The sequence below is a fragment of the Prunus persica genome, chromosome G2 (assembly GCF_000346465.2).
Source record: "Prunus persica cultivar Lovell chromosome G2, Prunus_persica_NCBIv2, whole genome shotgun sequence".
Classification (NCBI taxonomy): domain Eukaryota; kingdom Viridiplantae; phylum Streptophyta; class Magnoliopsida; order Rosales; family Rosaceae; genus Prunus; species Prunus persica.
In genome coordinates, this window is record NC_034010.1 from 12,640,720 (window position 1) to 12,653,347 (window position 12,628).

General features: G+C 36.6%; 1 long non-coding RNA gene across 1 annotated transcript in view; it reads right to left on the reverse strand.

The window, feature by feature from the left end:
- The window catches only part of LOC109947559, a 2,504-nt gene extending 2,213 nt beyond the window's left edge, over positions 1-291 (reverse strand). Inside the window, exon 1 of the long non-coding RNA XR_002270328.1 lies at positions 20-291. This is a non-coding gene — a long non-coding RNA (uncharacterized LOC109947559). The remainder of the gene's footprint in view (positions 1-19) is intronic.

Below are 12,628 nucleotides of genomic sequence, written 5' to 3' on the forward strand. Positions count from 1 at the left end.
AATAGGTAGAAAACCATACCTTACTCGTCAAATTTGATGGAGAAATGAGAGAGAACGAGAGGCCGAAAGTTGGGTAAAAATCTGTCAAAACCGCTACGTTTCGTGGCTGTTTCCGGCGACGGCAACGGCAGATCGAGGTGGCGGTGGGTTGGAACGGAAAGAAGGAAGTGTGGTGGTTCCAACGGAACCGGTGCCGCCCCAAGTGGCGGCGTGTGGTGGCGGTGGCGACGACGAGAAGTCGCTGTCGTCGCAAGGGAGGGGGAGGGATTTTCTGGTTCGCAGGAGAGAGAGAGAGAGAGAGAGAGAGAGAGAGAGAGAGAGAGAGAGAGATAGAGAGAAAAGTCTGATATTTTAAACTCAGACTTCGAAATATTTACGATTTTGCCACTATCGATGTTTTGCCCGTAACTTCTTCGTTACAACTCCGATTTAAGCCTACCGCGTGTCTACGAATTCGTCTCAGTACCACCTACCCAGAAATACCAGTTACTGCCCCAAACACTTTTCGGGCAAAAAAATGACCAATTTACCCCTACCCTAAGGGTAAATTCGTAAATTCACTTAAATAATTTAAAATAGGAATTAAATTTAGAGTCGGGGTGTTACATATATTGTGGCCTTGTAGAGGATTGAAGTTATATATAGTACGGAGGATAAGGCTTGTGTTGCTGACATCTTTATCTCCATCATATAGATACTTTCGAATAACGTTTATGTTCAACAAGAGTACTCTCAAGTTTGAGGAGGTGGTACAAGGCATTCTCAACAATCATCGGATGTCTCAACATGCTGGTGAGAGCTTTCAAGGTGAAGGTCTAGTTGCAAAGACCGAAGAGAGGGGTCGTTCATACAAGCATGATGGCAACAAGGGCAGTAGGGGAATATCAAAATCCAAGGCCAAAAACGGTTGTTTTGAGTGTTGGTCAAAGGGAATAAGGCAGCAGACACAATTGGGGTTGCTATGGATAGTGACAAAGAGCTTTGTTGATAGCAAAGCTCATTCTAATTTACTTGCTATTTCTTCGGGAAGATTCTGAATTTGGATTACGGGTGCTCATATCATATATGTTCGAACATGGCATGGTTGGATACATATGAGAAAGAAGAAGGCGGCGAAGTTGTGATAGAGGATGCTTGGTTTGTTAAGTTGAGGGCACTTGTACGGTCAAGGTAAAGATGCATGATGGCATTACTAAGACACTGGGGATGGTAAGGTATATTCCAAGTTTGTGTAAGAACCTAATTTCTCTTGGTACTTTTGATAAGAATTGCTACATTTACAAATCCATGAGAGGAAAACTCATAGTCTCAAAGGGTTGACTTATGATTATGAATAGAGAGATTCAACCTAACTACCTATATAGACTTTGTGGTACAGTAGCAATAGGTGGAGCATCTATATCTACCAATAAGGCTCAAAAGATGACACTCAACGTTGGCATTTAAGGCAAGAACACTTGACTTATGCAAGTATTGCACCATGGGAAAGCAGTAAAGGGTGGTATTCAAGCATTAAAAAAAAAAAAAATAGAATAATAGCACGTGTGTGCTAGATTTTATTCACTCAGATGTATAAGGGCTGGTTAAATTCAAGAGTAGAGCTCGCTATTTCGCCACATTCATGGATGTTTTTTTTTTTTCGGAAGTTTTGGGTTTACTTCATGAAGGAGAAATTTCAGCTCTTAGCTAAATTTAAAGAGTGGAAGACTGAGGTATAGAAATCCCTAACATAATGAAATAAGAGAGAGGATGAATAGGTTTCTCATGTAGCATAAGAGGTATATGAGGATTCATACAGGGTTGCTCAATTTATTTTGAGAAGAGAACGTTAACCACCCTTCATATTTGATTAATCGGTCGACATCGAGCTTGCTTGATTTCAAGTGTGCAGAATAGGGATGTTCTAATAAATCAATTGATTATTCTAATTTACAAGTATTTGGATGAAGTGCATATGCTCTTATTCCTACTAATGAGACATCCAAGCCGAAGCCTAAGTCTCTTAAATGCATATTCCTCAACTTTCATAGAGGTGTTAAGGGGTACAACCTTTGGGATCCAGTGAACAGAAAGAAAAAAAAAAACTTAGTAGGGATGTAGTGTTTAATGAGAAGACCATGCCTATGAAAACTATCAAGAAATCTGAGGTGAATGAGAATATTGTTGGACAAGGAAGAGAATCATCGAAATACCACTGAGGAGGGTGATGAGAGAAACTTCACAAGAGCAGCCAACTGAAGACTTTCATAAGGAGGTGGAGTTTGACATTGAGGTGGAGAACTGACATATATAGCACAATCGAAGCCCAAGAGAACTATTAAACCTCCTCAACTGTTTGGAAGAAAAAAGGATGTAGTTCACTATGCCTTAAACATAAGTGAAGAATATCCAACCATTTCCAAGAATCAGTTGAGAGAAAGGAGGGGGAAAGTTGGATGGGTGCTATGATGGAAGAGATGAAATCTCTACACAAGAACTGTGTGGGAGTTGGTTCCTAAACCCAAAGATTAAAAAGTTATTGGGCTGCAAATGGATCTTTACGAAGAAATAAGAGATGCATGAAAAGAAGCCCACTAGGTTCAAAGCTCGTCAAGTGACTAAGGGGTATTTGCAAAAGCAAGGGGTATATTATGATGAAATCTTCTCTCTAGTTGTGAAGCATACTTCTATACAGTTATTACTTTCCATAGTGGCACGAGATGATATGAAGGTAGAACATATGGATGTGACAACATAGTTTCTCCATGGCAACTTAGAGGAAGACAATGTTTGTCGAAGTGTGTAAGGGAAATCTGGTTTGTAGGTTGAAAAAGTTATTATATGGGTTGAAGATATCTCCAAGGCAGTGGTACAAGCGCTTTGATTCCTACAAGTTAAAAACTGGGCATGAAATATGTTAATCAGATTGTTGTGTGTACACTCATGTACTCAAGGAAACTGAATCAACAATACAAGGAAGGTAAATCAATATTAACATGTATACAAAATGAAAGGAGGATTCCTGCAATGCAAAGGATTCCAATAATGGAAGAAGGGCCTAACGGCCATGAGTTGATTGCATGATATTCCCCTGAAACTGGACGGCGGACCTCGACGGACGAGTTTTTCAGAGAGCTGGAGACGACGAATTTTGTGAAGACTTTTTGTGACAGGTCAGCAACTTGTTCAGTGGAAGGAACAAAATGAACACGATGACTGCCAAGGGCAACTTTCTCAGGAACAAAATGGTTATCCAATTTAATATGCTATGTGTAAGCGTGACGAACTGGATTCGTAGTTAGATAGGTGGCATTGATTTTGTCACAGTAGATGAGAGTAGGAAATGTAACTGGGCAGCCAAGCTCATGGAGAAGACAACTAACCCACATGGTTTTGGTGCAGGCACGAGCTAATGAATAGTACTTGGATTCAACACTGGAGCGAGCAACAGTTGGTTGCTTCTTGAAACACCAAGAGATGAGAGTGGTAACCAAAAAGATGAGATAACCGGAGGTAGAGCAATGGGTGTCTAGACAGCCAGCCCAATCAGCATTAGAGTGGGCACAAATAGTCAGTGGTGAAGGAGAGGGATGTATATTCCAACCAGTAGGGAGACCCCTAGCCAGGTTTAAAAGTAGGTGGCAAAATATATATATTAAATATAGCCTAGGCATGGTTTATCTTAAAACCAAAATCATAATGCACAACGACATAAAAGAAATATTTCCCTTACTTCCCATTAAACCGGGATGCCAAGATAAAACATGGATGCTCATACAACTTTTTAAAACCAAGTTTTTAGATATTCAGTAACATTCTTTTGATAATCGATCCTCGTATGCCAACTACCCATACCACAAATTTATTCAGCTCAAGTTGCACGGTAGTGAGAGTGTCCATTCCATGGCTATACCTCATTGAACTATTCTCACAGCCGCCCGGATTGCAAGACTAGTCGGTCCATATAACCCCGGGCCAGGTTTAGGGTATTGAATCCCAAGGTGGTCACTATGCCACCTTCACTCTCAGATCAACTCGGAACACTGTCAATGAAGCTGATGCCTAAAGTACGATTAAATCCATACAATTGATATGCAAACCAAAAGCAATGTTGAGTTCTCATGCAATCATATTTATTACTTCATACATACAGTAAAATACAAGCCTGGTTTAGTGGTCTCCCTACCTCGAGTCCAATGTTAATGCCTAGTCCCACACACCTTACTTGCCAAGTCGGAAATAAGCTCTTAATGTGCTAGGGTTAGGTCGAGTCACATTTTACGAACCCTAAGTCGAAGTACAAACCCTAGTTCGGAACCCTACGTCGTTGTCAGGAACTTAATGTGAAAACCCTAGTTCGGGTTATGTGGTAAATACTATCGCAATTTAGGAAATTTAGGAAAGATCAAAAATAAATTTGGATCCATAAGATAAGGTTAGGAACAAGTTTAGAGGTGGTCCAAAGCTTTAGGATTTTGATTTAGGACTTGAAAATACTTTTCGGAGGTTCAAAATAAATTTGTAATAATTAAAACAAATTTTGAAAATTTAAAACTCATTTCCAAAAGTCCAAAATTCATTTAAAATAATTAATTACTAATTAAAAGTAATTTTCGAAATTAAAAACTAATTAAAAATAATTTTCCAAATTTAATTACTAATTTTAAAACTCCACAAAATAATTTAAAATAATTAAACATAACTATTTACTAATTATTAAGTAATTTCAGAAATTAAATAAAATAATTAAACACTACTTAAACATTAAATAAAGATTAAATAAAGTCTAATTAATAATACAGTAATTAATAAAATATAAAGTAATAATTAAATGCAAAATTAATCTAATTAAACTAAGTTAGGAAATTAAAAAAACTAATTTGCGAAATAATTAGTTATTTTGGGAATAATTAAATTAATTAATTAAAACGACTTAATTACGCTAAAACAATAATAAAAACTAGTTAACTAATTTTAAATAGCAAAACTAATAATTAAGCTAAACTAAGATAATTAAACTAAACTAAACCACAATGAAAACTAATTAAAACAACTCAAAAGGAGAAACTTACCAAGGATGGAATGAGAAGCTTCAAGGGAGGAAATCAACTCCCAAAGGAAATTTGAGGAGATGGGAGGTCCAACTAGGGCTGTTGGATCTCAACCAAAAATCTGATTGGAGGGTCCATATTGCTTCAAAAATTGGAGAAAAACAACGAAGAATTGGCTGCAGCACGGAGGCACACGACATGTCGTATGGGAGGGATGGTCCAAATCGTTTGACGACGTTAGATAAACGACTGAAAACAAACTAAGTAAGCACGACCCGTTTGACAAACACACGAATCCTCAACCTAGTTAGCTTTTTATGTGGGTAATTAACGTTGTGCCACGTCAGCACATAGTCAGGGTCTACCTCCAATCGCATAATGAAATGTCAGCACCTGTCAGAACACGTCAGTATCCTGTCAGCATCTCTCGTCCATCTGATCAGCTGAAATAATTTTTCTTTTCCAATTTTCTTATTTTTCAGAACTTCTAAAATCCACCAAAAATAGCTTCGAGCTCCGACCAATTCCTTGAAAATTCCAACGGCCTCGTCTCCACCTCTACTATTTTTTGTACCTTCACTTCTCCAAAATCCTTCAAAATATTTTCTGGAAAATTCTCCAACACTTAATATAAATCCAAATAAAGTCCAAAAATTCAAATTTAATTTCCAGAGATTCCAATCTTCACAATTTGAGTCCACAAATTTTCTTTTTCAAACAAATGGCTCCAACTAAAAATACAAATTTTTCTAGGGGCTCATAGAGGGATCCCTTAAATAAATTTACAGAGAGCTTCCATTGAGGGATCCAACACCCCTTTAGGGCCCACTCCGCATTGTATTTCACTAATCCAAACTGTTTATTTTGTAGAATCATTCAAAGATCATTTGTGCGAAAAATCACTTGAATTTGGATTCATTTGATCACTCAATTAAAAGATTATGAATATGTACTTTTTCTTGTAGCACTGTTTTAAGATTCTTCCTCTTTATCTTTAAGAGATTCAGTTACGTTTGTTAAGAACTTCCACAACAATTGCACACATCATTTAAAGAGACTAAATGTACCATACAAGTGTTCAAAAAATTAAAAAACATAATGCAAGGATAATAATGGTATTTCACACATCATTCAAATTTAAAAATATTACAGCTGGCCCTTTTGGAATTTTTCTTCAATTTAAAGGTTTATGTGTAAATTCAATGCAAGAAATGAGTTTTATTATAAATATATATTTTTAGACTGATATATTGTAAATGTAGAAATATATTAAGGGACACACGTAGAACCACACTTTTTAACTCACCATTTAAATTATCGAATTAAGTAAGTTTCAACCTTTAGAATTGTATTTGTTTAATGGGCAATCCTTTTCTTTCACACATCATTCAAATTTAAAAATAATTAAACATTTTGGACAACATTGCAGCCCAACTTTTAAGACTATTCATTATTTTATTATATTCTCTCTCCCCTCTCTTCCTTTTTTTGTTTAATGGGCGAACGTTTTCTTTCATCTTCTATCTTCTTTCCGCTGCTTTCTCTGGCTTTATTGTACATGAGTTTACACTCACACACACCCTCAAAAAGTTTCCAACGAATTCCTCATTGAAAGAGTTTTGTAGTTTATTTTCCTTCTTCATAACATTTGGTCATTGTGCTGTGTCCATGAAATTCAATGATTTCAAACAGTGAAGGAAATATAGATTAATAAGCATTTTGTCAGTCTTTGTTTAATAAATTTAATAAATTAGACTTGGAGTAAAGAATGAATTATTAAAGTAGTTGGGGTTGTTAATTGTCAGTCTTTGTTTAATAAGCACTTTGTCTAAGTCTTTGTTCACATGTGGATATCAGAAATCTCAGCAAAGATTTTTAGTAAATTTAGGTTTTACCCATAAAAAACTTTCACTTTTGAAAAAAGCCAAAGCTTTTTCAAAAAAGACAGAATAACCTCTCAACTTTCAAACCAAAGACATGCAAATGTAAAGGATTTCTTAGGAAATCAAAAAATAAATAAGGGCAATTTTGTCCATTTTAGCTTCTTTTAAAAATTTTCTCTCTCCTTTGGGCTTTTCCAAAGTCTCCCAAGATTTTTCGTAACAAAACATATTTTTAAAATCCGAATTGATACACAATATTCAAAAAGTACTTGACGCAAAAAAGCAAACAAAATACTGAAATTTCAAATTATTCAAAAAGTATCATTGTCGAAGACGGTAGGTACTAGGTAAGGTCCAGCATTTGGATCTGGGTTTTGGAAATATTCCTTTGCGGCAATGGTAAGGTTGAAGGTGGTGGTGGGATTGAGTTGGGCCGGACCGGGCTTTAAAGAGGAGAGAGAAAATATCGGGCTGGACCAGGCCGAATTTTTTTAGAAAATTCAAAGCCCAAGCCTGACCCATGAACTGGGCTTGAGAAAGCCCATCAGGCCGGGCCGGGCTAAACCCAACGGGTGGGGCCTAAACGGGCCCTACTTCATTAAAAAAAATCATTAACTTAATCATAAAGGCATTTTAGTCCAAATTTGAGATTAAACTCACTTAATTCTAATATTTTCACTTCAAACAGAATTCATAAAACACCCAATAAAGTCACACAACTTAAAAAAATTTCCACAAAAATAATAAAACCAAGTATTATTTTTGAGGTTATTACATAATTAGATCGTAATACGTTTTAAGAAATCATTTTAAAAAATACTAAGTATAAAAAAAAAAAAAATTAAAGGATGGTATGAATAAATATGCAAATATTTGGTGATGTGTTCAAGAAAAGCATGATTATATTTGGTGGCACGATTATGTTTCGTGATATGATTATATTTGGTGATGTGATATGTTGTTCATCTTATTTATATATATATATATAATTGTTGAATTAATAATTGACACAAATTAATGTACTAATCATCCACTTATAAACTAGGAATGAGTAAAGAAAAGTAAATGAAATGAAACAAATTATATATGTGATTTAAGTGATATAATCTTAAACCTAAACTCTTATTTATACATAATTATATATATATATATGCGGGCCTAACGGGCCGGGCAGGGCTTTCTTGGGCTTAATCGAGCCTGGCCGGGCTTCAGACACCTAAGCCCAAGCCTAGCCCGGCCCAAGACAGGCCGGGCCGGACTTTTTTTTTGTGGGCCGGGCGGGCCCCCATCGGCCCATGAGCCCGCGGGCCAAATGATGAGGCCTAGGTGGGATTTCGACCACAGTTATGCTTTTTATTTTTATTTTTTGCTAAAAACACATGAACCCTATTGGATTAGTTTAGTTTTGATTTGGTTTTGGGACTGTGGATCCGCTCCCATCTCTATATATTTTTTCTCCATCAGTAAAATTGGTCGTATTGGACACATTTAAAAAAAAAAAACAAACAAAACAGAAAGTACGGAGAAACTAAAGGACAATGGAGATGAATAGGAAGAGTAGAAATCTCACTTCAGCTCGGGTGACCATTTCAACTTTCCATTATCCGTCTGATATCAAATTGGGTGATTCTATGGACCGACACCCAAAAATAATCTTTAGACACACTATGCCAAATTTTACTTTCAGCAACACTACATAGGCATCGGTGAATAAAGAAATCGATGCTATTAATAGATTAGGCATCGATTTCATAAATAACGATACTAACAGATATAAAGACATCAGTACAAATTTTTGTTTTTTTTTATGACGATGCCTTTATTCCCCTTTAGCATCATCTACATAACCACATATGCCTAAGAGCAACTCCACCCATTTACCCTTAGCCATAGCAAGGAGGGAGCTAGGGCAGCCACTATTCACGTGAATAGTGGTTGCCCTTGCAAATAGTATTTTGTGTTTCCACCCATTGCCATGGCTAAGGGCAATTACTATTCATTTTTTTAATTTTTTTCACAAATTTTTTTATGAAAATAATTAATTTGGATAATATTTTCAGATAAGATTTCCGGGTTCCTACGTGTCAAGACTATTCATAATCGGATAAAATTTCCGGATAAGATTTTTGGGTTCAAATTTCGGATGAATTTCAAAATTCAAATTTCAGATAAATTTTTGGGTTCAAATTTTGGATGAATTTCAAAATTCAAATTTCAGATAAATATGGGTTCAAATTTCGGATGAATTTCAAAATTCAAATTTCATACAAATTTGGGTTCAGATTTCGAATGAATTTCAAATTTCAAATAAGGTTTTCATCCAATCAAATCAAGCCACGTGGCATGTCTATCTTGCCAAAATTTTCTATAAAACTAGAAGCTCAGCTCATACCTCTCACACCACATCTTTCTATATTTTCATTTCTCAGAGTTTAGAATCCATACTTCATTCATTCTCAATGGAAGATTTTAGGAGATGCTTGGAGAGGGAAGAGCGAGAAACAAATGAGAGAAACTGTAGAGCAGATGAAATCAAGGAGTTGCAGAGACAAGTCGATGAACAAGTTGTCATAGCAGTGGCTTTGCAAGATAAAGAGAACCAAGGTCGCCGTCGTGGTTCACAAGTCGGCCGCCGCCGGAATGTGGACAAACATAGGCATTCTCGGGGTAAGAATCTTTTGGAAGATTATTTTATCCCAACTTCTTTGTACTCTGATGTTGATTTTCGAAGGCGATTTAGAATGCAACCCCATTTGTTCAATAAAGTCATGCATGATATTTGCAATTATGATGCATACTTTGTTCAAAAGTGTGATGCCGCTGGGGTTTTAGGGCTTCTTCCGAAGCAAAAGCTTACAGTAGTTATACGATTGTTGGTGTATGAAGTATCTGCTGATCAGGTGGATGAGATTGCCAGGATGGGAATGTCCACTACGTTGGAGGCTTTGGTAAGATTTTGTCAAGCAGTTGAAACTCTATACACTAGGGACTACCTGCGTAGACCTACTCCCAGGGACCTCCAACGGCTTCTATAAAAAGCCGAAGCTCGAGGATTTCCAGGAATGATTGGTAGCATCGACTGCATGCACTGGCAATGGAAGAATTGCTTAACTGCCTTGCAAGGTGATTACGGAAATAGAAAAGGCCAACAAAATATCATCCTAGAAGCCGTTGCTGGCTTCGACACATGAGTTTGGCATGCCTTCTTTGGAGTTGCAAGATCCCAAAATGACCTCAACGTGTTGGGTCAATCCCCAGTCTTCAATGATGTATTGAGAGGCCAGGGCCCCAATATCACCTATTAAGTCAACAATACAGTGTACCAGACGGGGTATTATTTGGCTGACGGCATCTACCAAAAGATTATGATGACTTGCATCATCCTCCATAATATGATTGTGGAGGATGAGTACGATTGTGATGCTTTAGAGGTCTACGAACCGGATCCAATGAACACGGCCTTGACACAGATTTATGAAAGGCCCATGGGGCCAAGTGGAGAATCGTTTGAGCCGGAACCATTAGTGAGGGATGGTCGTTTCATGACCCGGATGATAGATCGATATACAGAGATGCAATCTTCGTATATTCATGAAATGCGTCAAGTTGACTTGATGGAGCATCTATGGGCGGTGAAAGGCAATGAAGATGAATGATGGAGCATAGATGCTTTGGTTATGTTTTATTTAGTTATGGTTTGGTTGTGTTGTTTATTTATTTATTATGGTTTGGTTGTGGTTTGTTATTATTATTGTGCCTTGCTTGTAGTTTTTTTTATTTGAATTTTGTTTTGTTTGATGTATGGAATATGTAGAATAAAAAGGTATTTTATTGAATGCTTTGTTTATTAAATAAAGAAATCCAATACAAGTCATTAAGAATTACTACTACTAAAATAAAATACATGAATTACAACACTTTAATAGAAAACATGAAAAATACAAATACATAAAAGGTATGCCAACTAATTTAATGGTTTCCATCATTTAACCAATCCGTGTTGCTAGGCCCATCATCCCGGAAAAGTCTTCTTCTCATAACATCCCTTCGTTTTAGCTTCCAAAATTGTTTTGTTTCAGGGGACATATGGCTTGTATCCATCGTCATGGTTTCCCATCCGTCTTGTCCATATCTTTTTTGCGCAAATACTCCCTTTCTCGTGCATACTCGGCTTGAATTGCCAACTTGTTATCTTGGCGTTTCTGCTCCATTTCAATTCTTATGCCGTTCTGCCTTGCAATTTCCTCTAAAAACTTTGAATTATTATTGCTTGAATTACCCGCTTTCTTTGCCTTCGCACCCTTTCGGCCAATGGGCCTCGGCTCCTTTTCGATGGGTGAGTCTTGACTCATAGGGGAATCGAGAGGTGAATCCGATGTCATTGAATCACGGAGTGACGTCTCGTTTAACACAACGGCTGGACCCGTCGGAATAATTATGAAGCGTTTGCAATATTTCATCACCTCCCAACATTCATGATGGTTGAAACTTTTTTTGCCACCCCCGGTTGCACCAAACCACATCTGTGCTTGAATCATTTATTTAACAAAAAAATGGAAATGCAAGAAATATTTAAAATATATTGGATATGCAAGTAACAAAAAAAATAAAATAATGGAAATGCAATTAACCTTACAAATAAATTAGAACTGCAAGAAAAATTAAGAAACAATTGGAAATGCAAGAAATATTAACAACATATTGAAAATGCAAGAAATATTAACAAAATATTGAAAATGCAAGAAATATTAACAACATATTAAAAATGCAAGAAATATTAACAAAATATTGAAAATACAAGAAATATTAACAAAATATTGAAAATGCAATAAATATTAACAAAATATATATATTAGGAGATTAAACTTAATAAAACGAAAATTACAAAATACTTACCTCGTTAGTACGATTTTCCCCACTTCTATAGTTGTCCATCGCTTTTGCCAAGACATCTCTCCATTTTCCCAACTCTTTATTGAGAATTTTTCACCTACTAGACAATGCCATCTTCATACGAGTCGACCCCGGAATTTTTTCACAAAATTCGGCATGCATTTTTTTCCACATATGAAAAAATTTCATCTTATTGCCTGACACGGGACAATGACAAACTTGGAGCCAAACCTCACACAAGGAAACATCTTCCATGGTGCTCCACGCTCCTTCGGTTTCGATAGAAGAAGCCATAAAAATAAGAAATAAAAATACAAGGTGAAAGAGAGGAAAATGTTGAGTAAAAAGTGAATAATAGTAGAAGTATAATAAAATGTATGAGGATTGGTGTGTGAAAGTGAAGGGTATTGATAGGTATTTATACAAAAAAAAAAAATCAGAATTTTTTAGAATTTTTTTAAAAAAATTTCAATGTTTTTTCATAATTTTATTGCCCAAAAAATGCCAACCGTTGGATTGGATTCGGAGAAGCAGATCGGAGCGCTGGGGGCGTGACACGTGGTTTTTGCCCGTTGGAGGTTGCGTCGCGCTGACGTCAGCCCGACGTCGCGCATGACGTCACAACACGCGAGCTCGACCTCTGGCTAAACTGGCTTTCGGACCAGCCAGACTTCGTGGGACTCACTCCCAGTCCGAACTTGGGCTCACCGATAAAACGAGATATATATATATATATTTTTTTTCCCCAGCCTTGGACTCAGCTCATTGCTGGAGTTGCCCTAAAGGGATTAATTTTTATTTTATTTTTAAGAGGGACATTTT